Source organism: Dipodomys ordii, unplaced genomic scaffold (genome assembly GCF_000151885.1).
Source record: "Dipodomys ordii isolate 6190 unplaced genomic scaffold, Dord_2.0 Scaffold44, whole genome shotgun sequence".
Taxonomy (NCBI): domain Eukaryota; kingdom Metazoa; phylum Chordata; class Mammalia; order Rodentia; family Heteromyidae; genus Dipodomys; species Dipodomys ordii.
Window position 1 is genome coordinate 9,694,551 of NW_012267260.1, and position 25,024 is coordinate 9,719,574.

General features: G+C 52.7%; 1 protein-coding gene across 1 annotated transcript in view; it reads left to right on the plus strand.

The window, feature by feature from the left end:
- Positions 1-72: 72 nt before the first annotated feature.
- Positions 73-25,024, plus strand: part of Lrfn2 (leucine rich repeat and fibronectin type III domain containing 2) — a 134,992-nt gene continuing 110,040 nt past the window's right edge. Inside the window, exon 1 of the mRNA XM_013019109.1 lies at positions 73-545. The gene's annotated coding sequence lies outside the window, so the exon portion shown is untranslated. The remainder of the gene's footprint in view (positions 546-25,024) is intronic.

A 25,024-nucleotide genomic window follows, 5' to 3' on the forward strand; every position in this document is an offset into this window, starting at 1 on the left:
GCGCGGGGGAGTGTGTGTGCGCGTGTGGGTGTTAGTGCGTGGCTCCCCTCGCTGACACACGCACACGCCGATCACACACACACACACACACACACCCCGATCTCACACACACACCGATCACATTGAACTTGGAGACACCCCGCTTTCCTAGCTGCTCCCCGTTCCCGGGAAAGCCCCGGGAAGCTCTTAGATCTGGAAAATCCTGCCCGCGTCTTCCTAAGAAGAGATTATCTTTCCTTTACCGGGGTTTATTGTTTATTTATTTATTTTAATCTGGAAGCGAAGAGAACAAGTTGTGCCCCCTCCCCTTCTTCTCGCCGATCGCCATGGATATAAGTGCATAAGCCGCCGGGGCTCTGTCCCCGCCTGGACGTCGGCGGCCACCATCTGCCGGCCTGCTTGCGCCCGCCCGGGGAGAGCCGCAGGGCTTCGCTCCAGCCTGAGTCGGGCCCGGGAAAGGATGCGCGGCCGAGCCGGGGAGCCCGGGCGCCCCGCGGAGCCGGCCTCGGAGCCTCCCAGCCGGGGGTAGATGCTGCCCTGCCCAGGTGAGTGTTTGGGTGGGGGGTGCGGCAGCCTGCTTGGGGGAGACCCCAGGGGTGCGGACGGGCGCGGGGCGCGGGGATACCACGCACCCAAGGGAACGGAGGAGAACTTCGCACCCGTTTCTCGGAGGACTCCCCTCATTCTGGGAACTCGCGTGGACGCCCTCTCGTCTTTATATCCATCCCGATCGCCAGCGGTTTCCTTCTCTTTCTCGGGTTTTTATTTATTTATTTTAATAGTGTGTGTGGGGTGGGGGTGGGGGTGAAACTCTGGCCGGGAGCCGGGACCAGGGGATCCAGGGAGAGACCAGGAGCCTCTGGCATAAGGAACCATTGAAAGCAGCCGGAGAACTTTGCCGCCAGACCACTCTGTTGCATCTCCACACATGCCAGGCCTGGCTGGAACCGTGGCTGGGGTCCGGGTGCAGCCTGGGGCTCGGGTGCATACCAGGGGCTTTCCAAGCTGTGTGGCTGGGCGGGGTGGGGTAGAGGCACGCGGGGAGGGCTTGATGCAGCAAGAATGGAGGGCAGCACGGCGTGATGCAGCCTGGAGAGGCAGGTAGGACAGGCCCCCAGGACAAGACAGGGAGAGCAGGATAGTGTGTGTGTGTGTGTGTGTGTGTGTGTGTGTGTGTGTGTGTGGCCTAGACCATTCCAATGGCATGATGGAGCAATATGGAAACAGGCATTAGCCATGCCCTGGTTGTAGGTAGGTCTCTGTCTCCCACCCAACTCTGCCCTGGTTCCAATGTTTGGCCTGGGTACTTGGGTAAGGGACAGGTCCATGGCAGGGCCACAGTCGGCTCTGGGCAGACAGGCAGTGCCTGGCATCTGCACACACCTCACAGGGAGTGTCTAGCCCATCTTCCTGACAGCTCAGTACAAAGGACAGAGGCAGTGAGTTCCAGGGAGAGGAGCTAGGGAGGGAGGGAGGGAGGGGAGAGAGAGAGAGAATGAGAGAGAGAGAGAGAGAGAGAGAGAGAGCGCCTGAGCAGAGCCTGCAGGTCTGAGCCAGACCAATGCAAGTACATCCAGTATCAGACACAGAAAGACAGACAGACAGCTGCAGGGAAAGGGTGCTTATCAGAACCTGTATTCTGGGGGTAGAGTTACAGGACAGGCACGGTACATGGTGAGCCTCTGCCCTGACCACAATGGAATGGGAGTGTGTGTGTGAGTGTGTGTGTGTGTGTGTGTGTGTGTGTGTGTAGGTGGCAGTTGTGGCCTGATTGGCCTTGTGGGGCTGAAGGAAGGGGCAGCTTAGGGAACTGAGTTCCAGGCTAGGGAGGGCGGCATCTGGGGAGAACAGCACCCCTTCTTCGGCTGTGGGCTTCTCCACACCAGAGCAGAGGTTCCAGATGGACTGCTGTATGGGGGGGGGGATCTGGTGGTGGGGATTTGAAAGGAGGGGGGGAGAGGTAAGGAGGAGCATAGGAGCCAGGTCTTGGAGCTGTGCCTTGGTCTGGTGGCTTCCTTTGGCAAGACGCTTCATACGGAGATGCGGCAGAGCCTCGAGAGAGGGCAGTTGGACTTATGGTGGGGTCTTTCAGAGGTGGAAGGGGCCAGGGTTATAAAGGGGTTCTAGGAAGCTCCTGAAGGCCTGTCCATAGAGCCACCAGTCTCCTGGGACCTCGCTGGCCGGCCAGCCTCTCAGCTGACGCCGGAATGTTAGCCTTCCTTCTGCTGTTGGCTGGGAGAACAGAGTTTTATCCCTCTCCTCCAGCCCTCCTCCCTTGCTTCTGCTCAGGCCCCTGCCCAGCTCTCAATCTCAGAGTTTCTGGTCTAATTCTTGCCCAGGGAAGGTAATTACTTATCTTCCTGCCCTCACCCTGGGGAATGCAAACAGCGGACTTGGCATTTCTGGTGCAGCCTCTGGCAATGCTTCTGCTTCCTGGGAACCAGTTCCCAGGGGCAGCCTCAGAGAAGGACCAGGCCGGCCATGGCCTGAGGGAGGCTGGGGCTCCGGCCTTCCCCACCCCACCCCAAGAAATGGAGAAGTTAGGGATTCTGGTCTGAGGTGGGGGGAGCTTTCTGGAAATCAGGCTGAGAAAGTGGAGAGGAAGAACGCAGATCTGGGGGTTAGGGGGTGAGAACAAGCCAGGCAGACTTCTGGCCTCCGCAGATCTCATTTAGCTCAAGAGGGATTGTCCTTTCTTAGTCCGGTCTGACTCCATAGAAAAATCCAGGACTCAAGGGTTCTGGCTTCCAATTGCTGGCTTGCCAATCTCCTCTATACTTTAGGCTGGGGAAATAAAGAGACTTCAAGCCCCTGACCTGAAGTCTGTCTGTGAAGGAGACAGCTGAGAAGTGACATTGGAATTAGCACTGTCTTCAGAAAGTCCTGCCATAGAGATAAACAGTCACTGATATCTAGTTACAGTCTGGTGTGTGTGTGTGTGTGTGTGTGTGTGTGTGTGTGTGTGTGTGTGTGCGTGTGTGTAAAATGGCTAGACTGAGAGCAGAGACAAGCAAATAGCCACCCAAGAGGGTCAAGTGGACACGATTCTGTACAAGAGCAACAACAGTAATTTGGGTATCTGGTGATTTCCTCCCCCCACCCCTTTTAAGGCAATATTAGGGTTCACATCATGTGAGACAGAAAAGAGGTTGTCATGAAATGGAATAAAATTTGGGAAGGCCGAGGTTCAAGTTCTGGCTCGGCTACATCTTGTTGAGCCACTTGAGCTCCTGGTGAAATGAACCAGTAGCACGTGTCCGGCAGGTGTTTTCTGGGCCAGCCCCACACCCTTTCTCATATCTGAAGGGGGCTCAGCGTGTACAGGGAGGGGCCGAGGGACCTTTAGAGAAGCTAGAGGATGATGTGCCTGGTCTCCCTTCCCCCCGTTCATCCAGCTTCTGGATGCCACCACCAGCACATTGATGGTTAAAAGACTCCAGGGAGCTTTCCAGAACACTTAAAGAATGGAGAGCAGAGGAGAAAATTTCACTGGGGCCGGAATGGGGCGGGGGAGCGGGGAGGAGGAGGGGCTGGCACCTGCTTCTCTTCCCATCTCTGTGTGTTTGCTTTGGAGTTTTATTGTCATGCACATTTGCTCAGGAAGTAGAGGCTCTGTGTTTGACAAGTGTCATTTGTTCCCCTCTCCTGTCTGAGGCTTGAGTGTGAAATAACCCTGACCTTCTGGTCCCTGCCTCCTACTCATCTAAATGTGCCCTCCGGGGAGTGCTGGGCAGCAGGCCCAGGCACTGTGAAAGGACACTGATCCCCCTTCTCGGAGTCTGGGCAGGCCTGGGGGTGGATATGGGCCCAGTCTGTGGGTTTAAGGTGGTACATTTGGTCTCTGGGAGGGGCTCGGCCCCAGATGAGTGCTGGGAAGATTCTCTGTTGAGCCAGCTGGGGGAGGGACGGGGGAGGCCATGGAGTGGTCATGGGCGGGCCTGAAAGCAGGTTGTTTTATTTCAGAGAGCAGGAAATCAGATCTAAAGACAGGAAAGGCAGCCATGCCCACAGCCTGCTCTGCGTGAGGGTAATCCGGAAGGCCTCCAAGAGTTGGTGAGGCTGTCAGGAGCAGCCAAAGCCCCTCCAGACCAATCACAGGAGAGGTTTGTTTTCTTTTTAAACACCCAGCTGCCACTGGGGACTTGGAGAATGGGACTTGGAACTTCCTTGGGCTCCCAGAACCAGCTCCTTCCCACAATGCTTGCTGGTTTATGGGGCGCCAGACAGTGCTCAGGGCATCCACTGATGCCCCACTGAACCCTCACCATGCTTCCCTATTGCCAGATATGGGCTCCATTTTACAGATGAGCAAACAGAGAGCCTGGGCCCAGCCTGCCGGGTGCCTAGCTAGCAGCAGCTAGCCCTCAGTGCTCATGTCTATCTGACCCTAGAATTCACCCTCTTAACCCCTCTACATGACCCCTCCCACCATGGCGAGGAATGGGGCTCCCATGGGCACCTCGCTGAGCCTCACAGGGGCCTCCTGGTCTGTCTGGGGAGCAAAATCCAGAGTTCACATCAGAGAGCCATGCCCAACCTTCCCTCTGGGTGTTCTTCACCTCTGTGGGTTTAAGAGACCCAGGGAGCAGTCAGGAATGAATGCTGGACTCCAGTCAGGGACCTACGTCTGCTTCATCATGACCTGGGTGGAGGCAGCCCCCAGCACCCTGAGATCTGGTCTCCCTGCATGAGTACCCACTTCCAAGGTTGTAAGGACTGGGCATTGTAAGACAGTGGGCATTGTGCCTGTCTAGGGCAGAGGTGGTCCAGGGCTGTAGGAGGGACCAGAGCAGTACTGGTGGGTGGAAGAATTCTAGGTGGCATTTGGGAGGGCACACTGAGGTCTACACCAGACTTCCATAATCATGTGGCTGTCACCAACGGAGGAGGCCACAGGTGGTTTTTCTCATTTCGTTATCGCTCCCTTGAAGAGACTTTTCAGAAACTTTCCCCAGTCATACCTCCTGGGAGATCTGGGGGTTTTATATTGAGGTGTTTTGTTTTGTTTTTGTTTTTGTTTTGTCGGTCATGGGGCCTGAACTCTGGGCCTGGGCGCTGTCCCTCAGCTCTTCAGCTCAAGGCTAGCAACTCTACCACTTGAGCTATAGCACCACCTCCAACTTTTTCTGCTTATATGGTGCTGAGGAATCGAACTCAGGGCTTCATACATGCAAGGCAAGCACTTTACCACTGAGCCCCTGTATTGAGTTTTGAACTCAGGGTCTTCTGCTTGCTATGCTGCTGCTCTACTATTGAAGCCACGCCCTCAGCCTTGTACTTTTTTTTTTTACTTTTGCTGGCTATTTTTAGGACAGGGACTCAACTTCTTAGCGGGACCAGCCTGATCCGCAATCTGCCCACGTTTAGACTTTGTGGTGTTGCTGGGATCACAGGTGCACACCATTGGGTTCAGCTTCCCTCTGTAGAGGCAAGAGTCTTGTGGACTTTTCTGCCTAGAATGGCCTCAGACCTCAGTCCTCTTGACCTCAGCCTAAGTAGCCAGGATTACAGGCAAGAGCCATGAGGCATAGCCAGGTTTTCCCATGAAAATTTAATACTGTGACTATATTCTCTCTGTCTCTCCCCCCTCTCTCTATATATATAATTTACATATCAAAATATAAAGGTTATCTACATTAGGAACCCACTTTTTGCCCCCTTGGGGGTGACATTGTCCCTGTAGAACGTGCCTACAGGGCTCACAGATAGGTGTTAAAGGGGTAGATTCATGGACAGGAAGAGTCCAGGAGAAGACAGAGGACAACGTCCTGGACCCTTGTTACCCTAAGAGGAGACCAGGGACCAGAAGCCTCCACATCACCTATGCAAGGCGTCGGGTCCAGAGCTCCTGAACAGCAGCATCTGTTTTGGAGGGGGCTGGAGCTGGGCAGGGATGGGTGAGCTGCCCTTGGAACAGCAGGCTGGTGTTTGAGGAGAAGGTCAGGAGAAAAGGGGTGGGGCATCAAAGACTGGAAGCAGCTCCATTCTGGTCATCCGGCTGGGGACTCTCTTGAGACTGGTTGCATCAGCAACGGTGTGGTGCACCTGTCCCAGACTGTCACTCTGTTTGTTCTGGGCCATCTCCTTGGAGGCAGGACAGCAGGTGTGAGGGGGTCTGCGGAGGGGCCTCAGGGTTATGGCAACAGGATGCTGGTCATCACTGATTTGGATGGATCTCCGTCTGGATGGACAGATTGGGAGTCTAGAGACAAGACATGGGCATTAAGCTGTGTCCGGGGCCTGCAACCATCAGCCTTCTTGAGAATTCCTACATGTAGTAGGTCCTGGGTCTGCATGATGAATTTCTTGTGTGAACAGGAAATGAGCAATTGTTCACTTCCAAAGTTGGGCTCTTTATGGCTCAATGTGCTTATTTTATTACTGGCACATCCTTGATTCATTCACCCCCACAGGAGCTATAGGACAACCAACATGCCCAGACACAACCGGCTGATGCAGAAAGTTGAGCATCCCTCCCCAGCCCTCTTCCCTCTCCAATTCCCTCCTGCTGCTCTCCCCGCTGCACCTCTTCCTCTCTTCCCCTTCTCTCCTCATCTCTTCTCCCAAAGGGGCTTTCTTTCTTGTCTTAACTGTAATCTACTCCATCGGGATGCAGAGTTGGTCCCCCTACCTCTCCTTCCCTAGGACTGGCTTTCTGTTTCTGTCTGGTGACGCCAGCACGACCTTCTCAGATGCCCTGCCGTGTCCAGTCCCTGCCAAGGAAGAAGCTCTCTTTAGTCCAGTCAGCTAGAGGATGGGGTCTTCCCTCCACTGCCAGGGAGTGTGAAGGAGAGGCTGGAGAAGTCTCCTGCTTCAGTGGTTGGAGATGAGGTCTTGTTGTTGCAGGGGCTGGTCTCCAACGTGAGTGATGTGTAATCACTTAATAGGGTTTGGAGAAACTTGGAGAGTGGGCTAGGCTCAGGCTGTGCTTGGGTCTCTGCACCTTGTGTGTGTGTGTGTGTGTGTGTGTGTGTGTGTGTGTGAGAGAGAGAGAGAGAGAGAGAGAGAGAGAGAGAGAGAGCTATAGAGTGGAGTCAGGGTTGATGACAATGAGGATAAAACACACCTAACGTTTGTAATCCCCAGAGGTGAACCCTGCCATTCCAAGAAGATAGTGGAGATTCCTAGAGGGAGAAAATTGATCCTTTAACTCAACATCTCCTGTACTAGGTCTCTATAATACCCAAAAGCTCCCAGGGTAGAAGGAAGGAAGGAAGGAAGGAAGGAAGGGAGGGAGGGAGGGGGCTCAGCTTCGAATGGCCAGGCTGAATAGCAGCTTGTTCATTGTCGTCTGCACCAACACATGCAGATGCACAGACAGACACACTCCTGCTCAAACACACAACCATGAGTGTACACGCATCCATGTACCACCACACTTGTATGTCCATGCCCTAGACAGACATTCCTACATGTATAGATACCCTCTCACATTCATACAGGCACACTGACGTGCACACACAGGAGCACACGTTCACACACACACACTACATTTTCCTACCATGTCTGCTTCTCACTTGAAGACCTAGGCTGATATCCAGCCCTGGGAGAACTCCTCTGTAAACTTGTGGTGTGGAGGGAAGGGCTTGCCTCCCTCTGTGATTGAGGGAACCACAGGCCATGCAGACAGCACGGTTGGCCTGAACACCCAAAACTTCACTGCAACACATGCTGGCACTTTGTGCTCTGAAGCACCCACCTGGGAACAGGGTGAGACATAGTTCATCCCAGGGCTGGTGGGAAACGGGCCTGGAAGATCTGGATATTGGTGGTGGAGCCAGCCCTGGAGCCCCCATCCTTCTTGGCCGGACATGAGTGCCCTCCCAGGCTGCTTGGAGAAAGTGGGGTTCCTGGGTTGAGTGGGTTTCTAGTGCCCTCCCCTGTCTGCACCCTCCTGTGTATGTGTGTGCTCACAAGTGAGTATGTGTTTGCTCAGGAATTAGCCCAAGAGCACACATGATTAACTGCCTGATGGCAAAGTGGGTGTGATGATAGTGACAGTGATGGTGGTGATGGGGTAGTAGTGATGTTGCTGCTGCTGAAAACGATGATGATGGTGTGGTGATGATGGCAGAGGTGATGGTGGGGGTGGTGATATAGCGGTGATGGTGGCGGTGGTGATAGCGGTGATGGTGGTAGTGATGCTGATAGTAAGGTTATGGTGGTGATAAAGACCACTTAAGAATGGGACTCCCGAGCTAGGTGCCAGCATGCCTCCTCCCGCCCCAACACTAAGCTGATATCTTTGTATTTCACCCAAATTAGACACTGATGGGCTGAAGAGATTGGGGCCATGGGCCTAGTCCGGGATCCACTGTCCCTAAAGAACTACTTAATCTTCCTCCTGGCCTGGGCACCTGCGTCATGAAGGCTAAGCCGGGACGAGGGGAGCGGAGGAGAGAGACCTAGAATAGATCATCCCAGGAAGACCAACATGCTTGGGAGAGGCAGGGGAGCAGGTTTTGCCCTCACAGAGCGGCCAGGCCGGCTCAGGCTCGCAAAGGCTTCATCTGGAGGTGCAAAGTCCCAGTCTGGTCTGTCAGAGGACGCAGTGGATGAAGCGGCTCTTACGAAGGTGCGCACAGCGCTGCAGCGTGTGGATAGAGCATAGCACCTACCATGTAGCGGGGGCGTTGTGTGGACCCCGGTCCTCACGCCTAGGACTCCCACCGCATTTTGGTTCCTGTCGTGGGAACTCTCTTCTCGTCTTGGCTTCCTTATCTGTAGTACCACCTCTCAGAGTTCCGGAAGAATTCGTTGCCCTACTCTATGTAAAGAATTGGAGCAGTGCCCGGCACCCACTGAACACTAGTGTGAGCTAGTGAGCTCCGAGTAGGGGTGATGGTAATGGCGATGTGATTTTCCTAAGTTTGGAGTGGAACCGATGGCACTTCGTTCAAGTCCCCGCTCCTTACGGTGTTAAGGAACTTGGTGAATTTCATAACACTCCCCACGTGATCTCACTTGGACCTTCCACACATCTTACCAGGCATGCAGGATGCCATAGTCATACTTCATGAGGGGAAACTGAGGCACGGGGCTCATTGGGTCCTTCTTCACAACCATAGGGTATGTCTCCAAGGGGTGGAATGATGATGGAATAGACCGTGTTGGGCGATGGTGGCCCATGGGGGTAAGGACTGGACTAGGAAAATAGGCCTCAAGCTGCACTCCCAGCTTGTGGGCCTGGGCATGTGCTTGGCCTAGTGTGGGAGAAGGCAGGCTGCGTCTGTGCTGCATGGCACCCAGGGGGTGGAAGTCAGTGGGGGCCAGGAGGGAGCTTTTGGAAAGGACCTGGGATGGGGGATGAGTTCTCAGTGTCACTCACCCCCCAGGGCTGTGCGATGCATCCTGTAGGAATACTAGGGGGGTGCTATAGGAGGTGCCGGCAGAGGAGGAGGAGGATTGGGGACCCACTGTCAGGGAGGAAGGCCTCTGACTCAGTCTGGCCTGGTGCATGGGGAGAGGTCCAGAAAGGCACATGTTCCTGGGCACACCCCAGCTCACTTTCCCCAGGAGCTGTGTCTGGGGCAGAAGGACTCCTAAGGGTTTCTGGGAAGGAGGAGGGTAAGCTCAGGGCAGGTCTGGGAAATGGCCTTGGGCCTCACAGAAAAGGGGGCTCAAGTGTTCCAGTGGGCGAAGCAGACCTCAGAAGGAGATGCTTGTGGGCTGTGGTTTCAGGAAACTAGGGAGGGTGGGGTGCAGGAAAGGATCATAGATCCAGTGTCCACGTGGGATGTGGACAATCATGGAGGGGAGGGGGGGTGACCATGTGGGGAGGGGAGCAGGAGACCAGGGCAGATGCAGGCCAGAGCAACAGCACAACAGCTGAGGAGTGGGCCCAGCTGGACCTCAGCCACTCCTGGCACTAGGCTAGGCCCCCAGGGCCTGAGGTCCTGATCCAGGCTCCCAACCCAGGCTGAGAAGTCACAGCCTCATGGTTTCAGGGCCCTGTCAGGAGCCTGTTCCCTCCATTCCAGGCCATGCAAATGCGGCGAGTATTTGAGAGGCACCTGGGTACGGCACCCAGATAAAACTGGGGCAGAGACTGAACAATGGTTCAGGACGCTCAGGCTGCCAGTGGGGTGCAGCGGGTGGCTGGTCTAGCTGGGGACTAAGTTATCCCAGGCCCGGACGCCCCGTGGCTCACTTGTCCTCTGCAGTGCCAGGCTGATATTTACTGTATATTGGTTTTTAAATTACAGTACAGCATTGATCCCCTCTCCAAGTTCAGCCCTGGTGTGCGCTGGGCCCCCGTCTCCCTCAGCCTTTGTCTACCTCTCTTTCTCTTTCTCTACCCCCTCTTTCTCCATCCGTGGTGCTCTCAATTCAGGTTTTAATGTAGGCATTATTTCCTGTGGTACCGTGTTACCGCTGGGGTTATGTGTATATTGCGCTGTATTTATTAGTGCGCACATTACCTTCACCCCTCCCCTGTGTAATGTACACATCAGGGCCCGTCTCGTAGCTCCTGCTGGAATCCTCCCCTGGACAGCATGGCAGGAAGGACACATCTCCACTTAAATGTGAGGAAACCGGCACTCAGAGAAGCTAATGGAGTGACCGGGTCACGCTTTGATTATAGTATCGCGTGAACATGGTGGGTCCTATTATTAGTCCTTTTACAGGTGACTGAGAAAAGGCTCAGAGAGGTTAAGGAGTTTGTCCCAAGGGTAAAGTGATCCCTGGGCTCTGGAGCCTTGTGCTGGGCCTAAAACAGGATGAGTCTCTCACTCCTGCTGTTTTACAAACTGCTTCTGCTTAATGAACGCTTGCTGTGTGTGGCGGAGACACGGACCTCATGAAAGGCCCAAGCACCGGGCATCCTAGATTCACACATCCCAACCAATGCTATCAAGGACTGTGTGGTGCTGCCCAAGTCACTTACCTCTCTGAGCCTCAGTTTCCCTTTCTGTACAGTGAAGCGAACTCCGGCACCAAATTCCCAAGCTGAAGGAGGATTGACTGAGCAGCTGACCTTCCAAGTCCTGCAGAAAGTGGCGTGGAATTCACGCTGTCGGAATGTTTGCCAGTCCCACCATTTGGACACAGTCTCTCCTTTTGTCTCCCAACTATCTTTGTAGCCACCATCTCCCCTCAGACAGGCGCGCGTGGTCTCAGGCCTGAAGGGACCAGATCTACAGGGGTGTGTCTTGACGCCTGTGCTTCATTGGATGTCCACATCCTCATCTGATCCTTCCTAGGGAGGCCTGCTGGCCGTGAGGACACAGGATGTTCCTCACCAGGCTCTGTGTGGACATCCAGCCCCCTCTTCCCATGTCTGGGGACTAAGGCAGAAGGATTAATGCAGGATCCTGGGGTGGGGACAGCAAACAGCCTATTCATGCCAGGTTCGCTTTTCCAGCAATGGAATAAAAGAGTTGGGAAGGACAGTGACAAGAGTCTATAAATTCTGAACGATGTTCAGGAAAGTGGCCTGGGCCCCAGGGCCCATAAAACTCTGACTGGTCTGCTGGGCCAGGTGATTTATGAGAGCATTCCTCTGACTCAGGGCCACCTGCCCTGCAGGTGGCCCTGTGCGGAAGGGACCTTCGCCTTTTCAACTTTCAGACACTTGTTATTGTTCACAGGGTTTTGTGCTTGTCTTCAAACCATTCATGGGAGTGGAAACCCCCTCTACCCCCACCCTGAGCAGTTGGGGACTGGTCTACCGACAATCAGAATACCTTTGCCTCGAGGTGTGGTGTGGGTTGAATGAGTTAATATATGTAAAGTGCATGGAACAGTATCTGGCATCTGTCAAGCGCTCCATAAATATTAGCTATCATTATTTTTATATCCAGTGCTTAGAATAGTGCCCGGCTCAATAAATATTTGATGATTGGTTGAGACACCTGGGTTATATCTTCAAGGAAGCAGCAGGAGGGGGGCTTGGATACAGAGAATAGAACAGAGGCTCTGCATACTCGAGTCCCCCAGAAGACGTCCCCCACCCCCTGCAGAGACTCTGATTTCATAGGTCTGCGCGTCACCTGGCTGCTGGAATTTTAGAGCATCTTTGGGATTCACATGGAGTTGGGAACCAGGGATGCAGAAGGGCAGGCTTCCTGCCCAGGATTAGGCCTGAGTGCAGGCAGCAGGACCTGAGGGGAGGAAGTGCCGATGGAGGATGAGGCAGGGACTTGAGTGACAGCTCAGGAAGCCATGGCAAGACCAGGAGGGCTCTGCCCGCTGCACCGTGGATCTCAGGTGTGCTGACATGGCAATGGGTAGCTGAGGGCTTCTGAGCTGGGACACACATTTACACAGTCTGATCTGTCATAAGGATGCCGGGCTGGGTGCTGGCCGCCTGGAGGATGGATTGCTCCAGCGTGGAGCAAGTCTGAGGATCCTTGGTGACAGTAGCTTGGGGCCAGGCTTGGCCAGGAGGATGACTGCAGGTCCCCGTTTACTCAGTACGTGATGGCGGGTCTGGGTGGTAGGGGAGAGGCAGAGAAGTGTGCTTCCTGGTCACCACTGTGTCACACATGAGTGGACATCTCATCCTGACCATTTGAGGACCATTCTTTCTGTGTGTGTGTGTGTGTGTGTGTGTGTGTGTGTGTGTTGGTCCTGGGGCTTGAACTCAAGGCCTGGGCACTACTTGGTGCTCTACCAATTGAGCCATATCTCTACTTCTGTGGGTTGGTTTGTTTGTTTGGGCTTGGATGGGAGATAAGTGTCTCATTGACTTTCTTGCCCGGCTGGCTTCGACCTGTGATCCTCAGATCTCAGCCTCCTGAGTAGCTAGGATGACAGGCGTGAGCTGCTGGCACCCGGCTACAGCTTATTTTTGATCGTAGTATGGCTGGGGTGGAGAGCCTCCCGCTTGCTACACAGGCACTCTACTACTTCAGCTACACCCCTAGCTGTTTTTGCTTCTGTAATTTTTGTGATCGAGTCTCAGGTTTTTACCCAAAGCCTCGAACTGAGATCTTCCTACCTATACTTCCTACATAGTTGAGGTGCTAAGTGTGCACCCCCATACCTGCCTTGTTTTGTAGAGATGGGGAGGTGGTCTCAATAACGTTTTTTGTTTTCCCAACATGGGCTTCAGACAGAGATACTCCTAGCCACTATCTCCCAGATCACTGGGATTATGAAAATGAACCACCATGCCCAGCCCTATCTATGCATTTTTCTCATCCCTCACGTGCCCGAGGCCCACAGGCTGGGGATGAGTTGATGGGTGTGAGCCCCTGGTATAAAGATGCTAAGCGAACCATGGCCTAACTCTAGGGGGATGAGCGGGCAGGTCCCGGAGTGGAGTGTCATGGGCTCCAGGAAAGCGCTGTAGCTCCAGAACCCTGACCACTCTGTAGGTTGAAGCCTGAGGGCGTGGGCCCACGAAGGCCTAAGCCAGCCCTGGCCCAGGCCAAGGGTTGAGCTTTGATGCACAGTTCTTCCTCTGCCCTCATTTTTCTTAGGAGGAACAAAGGCAAAACGCGATTTCTAAGTGAGAGAGGAGAAAAGTTGGGGGGTGGGGTGGGCGGACAACTGCCAACAGTGAATTGTTTCCATCATCGGGGTGAGGGCAGCTTCTCCCCAGTACATCCTAGGGTAGAGGGGGCCTGTTCACCACCTCCATGATGGCTGTGTGCTGGGCCAGGCCTACACCCCCATCCTCCAGAGTTGCTGGGGGTAGGGAGAGGGGAGAGGGACATGCTATGGATCAATTGGGTAAATGTCCTGGAAAGATGGAAGACGAATGGGGGGGACTCTTGTGTAGACATGCCCACAGCCAGTGGGCTTACCCACCCTAGGGCCTTTCTGCCTACTATCATTCTAACTCTCTCGTGGCCTTTGTGTTGGTGCCTCTGCCCCCTTTGCCTGATACCCCACTCTGGCCTGATATCTGCCGACCCCCCTTGCCTGAGACTCCACTCTGTGGTGTTGAGATTCGGAGAAGAACATGGAGGAGGTCGAGCCACCGGAAGGAAGCCCAGCATCAAGATGGCTTTGGCAGTGTGGGTTTTGCTTCAAGTGTTCCAGGCTGTTTCTTTTCTGTGCTTCCAGAGCTGGGGTTGAAGGGGCTTTGTTTCTTCTTGCTCCCTCATTCTAGCCAAGACAGTGCCAACCGTGATGCCACCCTACTTTCAGGGAGCAGGTTTGGGACCACCATTCGGGTGTCTGCTCAGTTCTGGGATACCGGAAGGTTGTGGGAGGGAGAGGGGTCTGTTCTTTTCTGCTTGGAGCCTCGGTAGGTGGTGGGAACCGCTGAAAGGTGGGCAGGCCCCTCTGGCTCACGTCCCAGTGGGCAAAGCCTGCTAGGGTTGCGGCTCCGGAGGCCTCTGGAATTGTCATCATGGTGGAGCCAGGCCAGGGAGATGTGGACAGCCGCTAGGCTGAGTGGAGGGTGGGATGGACAGGACTCGCCAAGGATTTAACGGTACCCAGATCTCTCTGAGGGAGCTGAAAATGAGAAAGAGGTCTCAAGGAGGAAGCTGGAGTTTCTGGCTAGGGATGAGTCATGAGGTTTTCAAGATTCACACAGGAGGGAGGGACTTCATTTTGTCCACATCTATACCCTCAGGGCCTCGAGTAGCACCTGGCACATGGCAGGTCCCCCATAAATGTGTGGGTGTCTGTAGTTCTTGTCCTGAACATGACTGACACTGTATATTATGATTCTGGGGTCCTGAGCCTGCGTCTATCACTGGACACGAATGCTTTTGGAGCTGGCTGGCTGGACCTTAGATTCACACGACTCCAAATTTGAATCCTTGACTGCATGCGCGATTGGCCTGTGCCTCTGTGTGCTGGTCTCTAAAATGGGGATGAAGTGAGGGCTTTCCTAACAGGTTCATTATGCTGCTGAAGCAAGAGCATGGGAAGTAGCTGGCCAGGCGCCGGCGTCGTTCTCGGTTAATGTGGCAGCGGTCATTTGCAGTCATGGTGCTTTTATACCCGGCCTTGAGTCTCTGTGCAGAGTAGCTGAGAGAGGAAGGGAGCCCACAGGTGGTATCCAGTGGGGGAGGGGGTGGAATCGGGGGATGGGGCTGGACCCTGTTGCTGCCTCTACATCCCCTCTGCTTTCTATTCTTGTTTCTTGGCATTTCAAGACTGGATACTGTTTATGACAAGGCCCTTGGCTCCATGCAGGCCCTGCTGCCCCGGGGTGTGGGGGTGGGGGGCAGGGGGAGGGTGCGGGGGGGAGGGTGGCTGATGGGGGGGGGACTCAGCTGCTCCCATCTCTGCCTTTGCCTCCACTCAGTCCCAGCACAGCCACAGAGACAAGCGGTGCTCATCCAGATGGAACCCCCTAAACAACTGCTCCCCGAAATATTTTTATACAGTAATGGATGACTACACTGGCAGGGAGAGCCCCTAGCAGCTGCTGCTTCCCAGGTCCCCTCCCTTTGATGAGAAGCGAGGACTCAGGAAACCTGAGGACCTGAGAGAGAGAGATCGGGGTGGGGGAGAGGAGGGGAGAGGGAGACAGAGAGACAGAGAAGAGAGGGAGACAGAGACAGAGAGACAGAGAAGAGAGGGAGACAGAGACAGAGAGACAGAAGAGATACAGAGAGAGAGTTTTCAGCCAGAAACGTCATAGCAGCTGATTGAATTCAGAGAGACAGAGAGGGAGCATGCGCACTTGGGGGGCTCTGGGACACCCTAGGTATACAGAGGAAGATCTTACACCCGTGACCCCTTTGAGCCAATTGTCAGCTTAGAATCAACCCCCAGAGAGACACGGGTAGGGCTGAAGGCCACCTAGCCAGGGCTTGATCTCAGGTAGATACTCCCATCACACCCTCCTCCATATTTGCATATGTGCATGTGCACACGTGCATATACACATATGTACAACACACACACACACACACACACACACACAGAGACCATCCCACCCTCCTTGGCCAGATGAGATTCCCTTGCACCCCCTAATGGGACCCAGCCACAGACAAATTCCACATTGGGCCTCTTGAAGAGAATGGTACATGTGTGTGTGTGTGTGTGTGTGTATGTGTGTGTGTGTGTGTACATGTGTGTGCATCCATGTGCACACACTTACCTGCTCTGATGTGTTTAACAAGCTTCTTCATCAATTTCTGGGGAAGTCTTCATCTCTATAGGGTGATGGAAATAGACTGGGTTTCTTCTCAGAAATAGACCTGTTTTCTTTGGCTGGTTACTAGGTGTGTGTTGGCAGGACCAGGAGGCTCCGTTCCTGGTGCTTCTCCCCTGGCGATGGGTGTTTCCAGGTTTGGAGGTGGTGGAACAAAGAGACCCTGAGCTTCTGCATGTGGCTGGAGCTACAGGCTTCCGGTTCAATGGCCCCAATCCTGGCGGACCCCATTTCTTCTTGGGGGATAGAAAACTGGTGATCTTGTTTTCTACCTCTTGGCTTCCTCTTTGCCTCCTCCCTCTGTCACCTCTACCCACCCCTGCGTTCATGTACCTGGCTGGTTCCCAGTCTCCCATTATTCCACTCTGGAGTCTCCTGGGATCTTCTGGGCCTGCTGCCTCTCCCCTGTGCTTCTCCTACACGATATTCTTTCTTTCTCCAGTCCTGCCATTCCTGTGTGGCCATGGCTCCTCTTCTGGCTGGCCTAAACCTGAGCTGCCCCTAACCACTACTTGCAGGCAGCCTTCTGGGATTGCTCAACTCAGGATCTATACTCCTCATGCACTTTTCTTCTCCTGTGCTGATTTTTTCAATCACCTTTCAGAGAACAGGTTCTGTGCCCTCTGGTATCAGTTTCATTCATTCATCCATTTACTTGTTCTTCCATTCATTCTTCAAATGCTTTTTTTTGGTGCCCGTATCAAGGCTCAGACTCAGGGTTTCTTATGAGCTGTTTGTGGTGGTCCATGCCCATTAATTTACTGTCATTGAAGAAGTGGAGAAAGGAGGATTGCTCTCCTCGACCAGTCTGAGAAAAAGCTCAAGGCCTGTCTTAAAAATAAACAAAAAGAAAAAACAAAGCCAAGTAAAGGCCTAGGTGGTTAAGGTGCTTGCTTAGCAAAACCAACAACCGGGAAGCCTTGAGTTCAACTCCAGTACCACCGCTAGAAAAGCAACAGTATGACTAGACAGCTTAATACTCACATTCACTGTAGACAAATACCGTAACACTCATTTATGGGAAACGAAAATATATGAGGTGATCTCCATGCTAAGTGCAGTTCTCTCTTTCCTGTCTATCCTGTGCTGTTCCACTTTGCTTCACTCTGTCGAATGCGCTGGCCGTGACCCACATTGATTCTGTGACCACAGTGGGTCATGAACAGCCCTTTGATGCTCCCTGCTCAGGGTGGCCCTGCTGATCTGGTGTGAGGGTGATAAAGCTTCTGTCCTCTGTCTGTTCCGGCACTGGGTGGGCGGGTGGGGGGAGCCTCACCCCTGCACACTCATCCTCAGTCCTGTTACTTTGTTTCACTGGCAGCAAGTGGGCCATATCCAGCCCTTGCTTGGCCTGCGGGAGCCTGGCATGCTCTCCTGGGGCTGCCCACCACTTCTGAATATCTTTGGGTCCTGGCTTCACCTCTGCTCCCCCCCCCCCGCCTCCACCAGGGATGGTGCTTTAGGTATGGCAGTACCTCCAAGGTTTGGTCTCAGGAAGTACCCACTGGACCTGGAAAAGAACTGGTGGTGGAGGTGGTCCCCGCTGCTGGCTAGCATGTGGCCCTGACTTTCACCTCCCAGGCTGTCATCCCTTCTGTCCATACACATTCACGCAACGCCCGTGCTTCCAACGCTATGAGAGATGGGAAGCCTGCGGAAACCAGGGCATCTGCCCCCAGTCAGTGCAGACCGAGCTTTCTCCAGAGGCTCCACCCAGGCCTGACCAGCACCCTACAGAGATGAGATAAAGAGATGAGCCCTGCTGTCCAGGAGCTGGTGATCTGGCAAGGCACAACAACCTGCCCTGTGCATCGCTGCTTCCCCGAATAGGATCTGGAAGAGCTGCAGAGAAGGCTGAATGATTTATGAATAAGATGATGCCAGTGGCTCGTGCCTGTAAACCTAGCTATTCAGGAGGCTCAGATCTGAGGACTGAGGTTCGAAGCCAACCCAGGCAGGAAAGTCGACAAGACTCTTATCTTCAATTAACTACCCTCAATACAACTGTGGCTCAAGTGATAAGAGTGTTAACCTGGAGGAAAAAGAAAAAAGCTTAGGGATAGCCACTCAGGCTCTGCATTCAAGCCCCAGCCAGGACTGACATAAGCAAAAACAAAAGACCAGAGGAGTCCTTCCTAGGGAGGTGGAGGGTTTGGCCTGAAGGAGGAGCAGGTTTGAGTTATACCCTGTGCTAGGTCCTTGGGCCTCTGATCCATCCCTGATCCAGAGTCTGGATGACCTCTCGGGGTAGGTCAGGCATCCTCAGGGTGTTTGCAGGGTATATGCAGGGTGGGTCCCTCCTCCCTGCACGCTGAGACCCGGCCAGGCTCCCACAAGCTCTTCTAGCCAGCAGAGCTTCCGCACACTCAGGGCTGAGATGCTTGAGCCCAACTGGAGATTCCTAGGGTGCCAGGGGTGTCTAATCCACTCACCCCCGCCCCATCTACTCTAGGCAGGATTTACAGCGGTGGGAGTCATAAACTAAATTCGAAAGAACATCTCAAATAAGCACCAGGCAATAGACTGAGTGCTCCCAGCCCAGTAATGGCTTCACTTAGCAGCCCTGATTTACAGGGTCGTCAAGGAAGCCCTGTAGCTGGGCTCTTTGTAGGAGGATCATTGAGAGGCTGGCCCTCCCCACTAGGCCCACCCACAAGGCCCCCACCGCACCTGCCACTTCCCCTCCCAGCATCCTGGCTTCCCCCCACCCCCATCTTCTCCTTTCTATGCACCCTCCCCTTGATCCTTGCCCCAAGGGAGCTTACATAATTTTCCAGTGCCTCAGTTTCCTTATCTGAAAAGCAGAGATGCACAGGTTGCCACCTACCTCCTCCTGGCTCTGTGGGGTTTCAAGGACAGAATAAAAGGCTTGGCGGAGCGGGGTAGGAGTTCCATAGTTCTATGGCTTGTTATTATACAATGAGGCAAAAATTTAATAATTCTAACACCCGTCTGCCATCTGATTATCAGACCCGCCGGCTGGAGGCCCCTCTCCAGGCAGCCCAGGTGGGTGGTGGTGTAGGGAGAGCTGGAGAAGAGCCGGTGGTTAACAGCGAGGGGTGAGGTGGCCACAGCCTGCCCCTCCTGCCTGAAGTGGAGCACACGCACACTATGGTCCTAGTTGAAATGATCTCAAGCTTTCTTGTGTCTCTTCTTTTGGGGAGCTCCCAGTGTGATGTGGACTTTGATGTCTGCAGAAATGAAGGATTTATGCAGTGAAGCAGTCATGAGGACATACGCGAGGAGTGGAGGGGCTCCGTGGTGGGTGGTGAGCATTCTGAGTCTGAGCAGCCAGGGCTGACCTGGCCTCTCCCTGGGTGCTCTGCCCCAGTCCCCCGGGGCTTCCTGTGCAGCAGAGATGGGGCAGCCTTGGGAAGAGCTGGGGAAGCTGGGAATAGGGCTCCAGAAAAGACTGGGGACCTCAGGCTGGGATGGTGGCTTAATGGTAGAGTGCTTGTCTAGCATTCATGAAGCCCTGGGTTCAATTCCTCAGTACCACATAACCAGACAAAGCTGGAAGTGGCGCTGTGGCTCAAATGGTAGAGTGCTAGCCTTGAGCCAAAGAAGTGCAGGGACAGTGCCCAGGCCCTGAGTTCAAACCTTAGGACTGGCAAAATAAAAAAAGACTGGGGACCACAAAGGTGTGGGGCTGAGCTCGAGGCTCCCGGACTGCCTCTGACTCTGGGCTCTGACTTCCCCTCCCCTCCATTCCCCTCCGGATGGGGCACAGACATCATCAGCTGCCACTTCTCTGGTCTCTGGGTGATCAATACTTCTGAGAGAGAGACTTCCTGCCTCCGGCAAGCTCAGGTTCACAGGTGCAGGGGCGAGGAGGGGGAGGGTCTCCTTCTTCCTCATGGAGGGTGAGCTCATCTCCGGAGGCCTCTCTGCCTCCCTCGGCAGCCATCTCCCAGCCCAGGCCTTCACCTCTCACCAGAGCCACCGTGCTGTTATGGCTTCTCCTCCTGGAGGGGGGTGGTCGGAGGGCATGAGCCTCAAGTGCCTCCCACTCTCTCTGCAGCCTACCCTTGGGGGGATTGTTGGGGAGCAGGCAGGAGAGGGGCCCCCCAGCAGAGTACTTAGAGTGCTTGTAATTATCCTAGCTTTTCTAAAGCCACCACAATGCCTTGCATTCCCAGGAACAAGAGAATTCAGGGGAAATTATTTAATCAACTGTAGAAGGGAGGACGGAGTTATGTTAGATGTCAGGAAGAGCTCTCCACCAGCATGCAAGGAAAAGAGCTTTAAAAAAACACACACATTATAATTAATTATACATTATGGAAAATGGTTTTGTTAGAAACACAATGTCGCCCTCACCTCCTGCTTTGGCTCTGGGAACCACTGAGCAGGTCGGCTGATTTACTGTGGAGTGACTTTAAACCAAGAACCTGGCTGGGAGGGCAGAGATAAAAGAGAGAGGGGGGAGGTATGTAGGTAAAAGTCAGGACAGGGATGATTGTTCAGAAATGGGGAGAAGGAAAGGGAAGGTGGAAGTCAAAAGAGCAATTGAAACTTGGGGCCAGTCATCTGATCTCCTTGAGCCTGACTTTGTCTATCTGTGCTGGGGGCGAGGCAGGGGGGGTGGGGGATAGGAGGGCTCACTTTTGCTCAGCTGTGATGGTGACTTCACAGACAGAACACAAAGTAGTGGTCTGGAGACCTGAGAAGTTGTGAGGTCTGCTCATCTTCCCCATTCATCCACCCAACATCTACCTCAACCATCTACCTACCATCTTCCCCATCCATCCATCCATCTGTACATCCATCCATCCATCCATCCATCCATCCATCCATCCACCTACCATATTCCCCATCCATCCATCCATCCATCCATCCATCCATCCATCCATCCATCCATCCATCTATCCATCCATCCATGCATCCATCCACCTACCATCTTCCCCATCCATCCATCCATCCATCCATCTGTACATCCATCCATCCATCCATCCATCTATCCATCCATCCATCCATGCATCCATGCACCCACTCATCCATCACCCATCCATCCACCTACCATCTTCCCCATCCATCCATCCATCCACCCACCCATCCATCACCCATCCATCCACCTACCATCTTCCCCATCCATCCATCCATCTGTACATCCATCCATGCACCTACCATCTTCCCCATCCATCCATCCATCCACCCACCCACCCATCCATCACCCATCCATCCACCTACCATCTTCCCCATCCATCCGTCCATCCATCCATCCATCCATCTATCCATCCATCCATCCATGCATCCATCCACCTACCATCTTCCCCATCCATCCATCCATCCATTCATCCATCCATCCATCCATCCCATTTATCCATCCATTCACCTACCATCTTCCTTACTCATCCATCCATCTATCCATCTACCCCATTCATCCATCCATCTACCCCATTCTTCCACCATCTACCTCATTTCTCCATCTATTCCATATCCCCATCTATCCACCTACCATATTCCCCATCCATCCATCCATCCATCCCATTCTTCTACCCATCCATCTTCCCATCCATATATTCTATTTCCCATCCATCTACCATTCCTCATCCATCTTTCTCATTTCACTACCTACCTATCTACCTAGCCATCTAACCAGCCATCTACCCAATTAATCCACCTCAATCCATTCCATTCATCCAGCTACCCATCGACTCCATTAATCTACATACCTAGCTATTTCACTCATCCTCCCATCAATGCACTTCATTCATCTTTATGCGTATCCACACACACCCCCATTTCTCTTGAATTTTGATTTACTGTACTCCTAGGTAGAGTCAAGATAGGGAAGAGAGATTTTTGGGTGGAGGCCCTGGGAGACAAAACCCTTCAGAAGTTTTGAGCCTAGTCCATCAGGAAGAGGCCTCCACAACTGAGGTGATCTCATAAAGGGAATCCTGGATCTACTGAACATTCTTGTCCCTGTTTGAGACATGCTTTTGCTTTTGTATAACCCCCAGCTCGTTCCCTCTCCTCTTTGGGAGAGACAGGAAATAGGAGGCAGGAGCTTATCCTCTGCAAGAATGGCTGGTTCCTAGGTGTGAGTAATGAAGGGACCAGTCAAGGGAGGGACCTAGGTGGGCAGATGGAGGTGGCAGGGGGGGGGAGGGGGCAGAGAAGAGTTGAGCTGATTGATGTACTTGAAAGATCAGTTGAGAGAAGAGAGCCTGTTGGTGGTCACAGAGAGATCATGGCACTTAGGCTCCTGGAGCAATGAAACACAGGGCTGGACCAACACCTGGGACTCACAGTAAGGCCTGTGGGAAGATGGGAGCTTGGGGAAGCAGAAAACCAGCATCCCAGCCTTCCCTGGCCTCTGCTGCCTAACAGGAAGCACCTAACAGGAAGCACCCAGACCATCTTCCTGCCTGTGCAGTTAAATCTGCATCATCATATACTATGTATGCAGACAGCGTGCTACTGTTTCATCTTTATGATGTAATTCAATCTGGGGCTAATTTATTAGGAACTCTAGTTCCCTGAGGACCAATTTCACTTGTCACTCATTTGTTTCTCATGATTTCGTATTCGCTAAGTGCTGGCTGTGATCTTGGAACAAAAGGTGGAATGTTTTCTGCCCTCGTGGTGCTTCCTGCCCAGGATGCAGTGGGGAAGCTCACTGCTGGCGGGCTGCACAGTGTCCTTCCTGGTCCCTGACATCAGTGCTTCCTCAACTCCCCGAGCGTCTGAAATGTTTCCTCCACCGGACTTTTCAGGCTCTCTTTTGATGTGACTCAGTTTTAAAAGACTTTTGACTATCATTATTATATTTATTTTTCCCCCATGTAGGTTTTGTTGATCACTTAAACCTTCTCTGGATGGAGTGGCTCACACCTGTAAGCCTAGATTCTGAGGAAGTATAAGTAGGATCGTGGTCTACTTTGATCGGGCCATTAAGTGTGAGATCCTACTGGAAAAATCATGAAAGCCAGAAGGGCTGGAGGTATGTGTAGCCTAAGGGGTAGAGTGCCTGACTGGCAAAGTGTAAGGTTCTAAGTTCAAGCCCTAGTATTGTCAAAAGACCACAAGTGACTGTACCCATCCTATCTATCATTGTTTGCTTACTAATTCAGTGCACAATACTTTCTATTTACCATCAGCAAATCTCTATCTAAACAGTCAGGTGGAAGAGATGGGCTAAGCCATACAGAAATGTCTTCTAGGGATGTGGGCTAAGTAGAAACTAGAAATGGTGGAAGCAGCAACACGCCCGCTCCTCACCCAGCAGGCAGCAGACAGCAAATGAGAGGGAGATGTTGCCAGAGGAAAAGACAGAGCAGGGGAGGGGGATGGGGTAGCACACCTGCTCTGAGGACCAGACAAACATCCGCCAGATTCAAGCGAGCGCAGCAGCTCTGCCTTACTGCAGAAGAGCTAATGTATTAATGGAATGGTTAAGTATGGGAATTTAACTGATTAAGATAAATGAGAATTGGATAAGAAGAGCGCACTAATGCAGAATTATTCTAGTCAAGAAAACTCTATGATAGTGATAGGGATTGTTTTTTTTTTTAAGGCACTTAATGACAAAGATTGGAAAGAATATGCAAAGATGAAAAAATGGTTGCTGGCTAGGATGATTAGAGTATGCGTGGGTTTTTCCCCTTTTCTAAAGATCTTTTAATAATATTGCTTTCATAAAGTTTCCTTTTCTTCTTCTTTTTTTCTGGTGGTACTGGGGTTTTTGATTTAAGGGCCTCTTGTCTAGCTAGGCAGGTGCTCTACCACTTGAGCTATGACCCTAGCCCAAGAATATGATGTTTTTAGAAAGTGAGATTTTTTTTGGGGGGAGGCTGGGAAGGTGGCTCAGTGGTAGAGCGCTTGCCTTGCATGCCTGAGGCCCTGGGTTCGATTCCTCAGCACCACATAAACAAAAAAGCCGGAAGTGGCGCTGTGGCTCAGGTGGTAGAGTGCTAGCCTTGAGCTGAAGAGCTGAGGGACAGTGCCCAGGCCCAGAGTTCAGGCCCCACGACCGGACCCCCCTCCCATAAAAAAGAAATAAAGTGAGATTTTTTTTTTAAAAAAGCAAAATAGATTTGGGTACTTGGCAACTATGTTTGTATTTGAATGATCTAATGTTATAAACTGTAGGTTCAATTGGTCAGAAATCCATCTCTTTCTATGCAGTATACTTCCTTGTTATTGTTATTATTATTATTTTTTAAACGGAGCTGGGAATCAAACTCAGGTCCTTGTGAAGGTTAGGCAAGTACCACTCAACTACATTCCTAGCCCACTTCCTTGGAATTTTAGTTATCATTATTATTGTTGTTATTGTTGCTACTACTGCTGTTGTTGCAGTATTCAGCTCTGAACTTAAGCAGGGCCTCATGCTTATAAGGCAGGCACGCTACCACTTGAGGGAGTGCCACCAGCCCTTTTTTGCTCCAGTTATTTTTCAGAGAGGATTTTGCATTTTTGCTTTGGGCCATATACGCTTACACCACTGTGCCTGGCTTATGGGTGGGGAATGAGATCATACTAATGTTTTGCTAGAGCTGGCCTTGAACTGTAATTCTCCTGATCTCTGCCTCCGGAGTAGCTGAGGTTTCAGGGGCATCCAGCTCCCTGGGATTTATATGTCTGCATGGTTATGTCCCCTTAACTACTTGTATAAGAAGTATCCACAGTTGATGGGAGCAGATGTAAACGGGTGCTTTAATATGAAGAACTTAATAATTCAGAGTATGGCCATTGGACCAGTAGCATTCACATCAAGGTAGACATGCATGATCACGGGCCCATTCCAGACATACTGAATTTGAATTAGCATTTAACCAAGATTTCCCAGGCAGCTTCTATGCACATGAAGATGAGAACCACCATCCTAGAACTCATTCTCAACAGCCTGAGCATGTGTCTCAGTCGCCTGGAGAGTCCGGAAAAACTAGGATTGCTGGGCTTGTTTCAGGCCTGGATTTCTCATCAGCAGGATGAGGGTGGGAACCT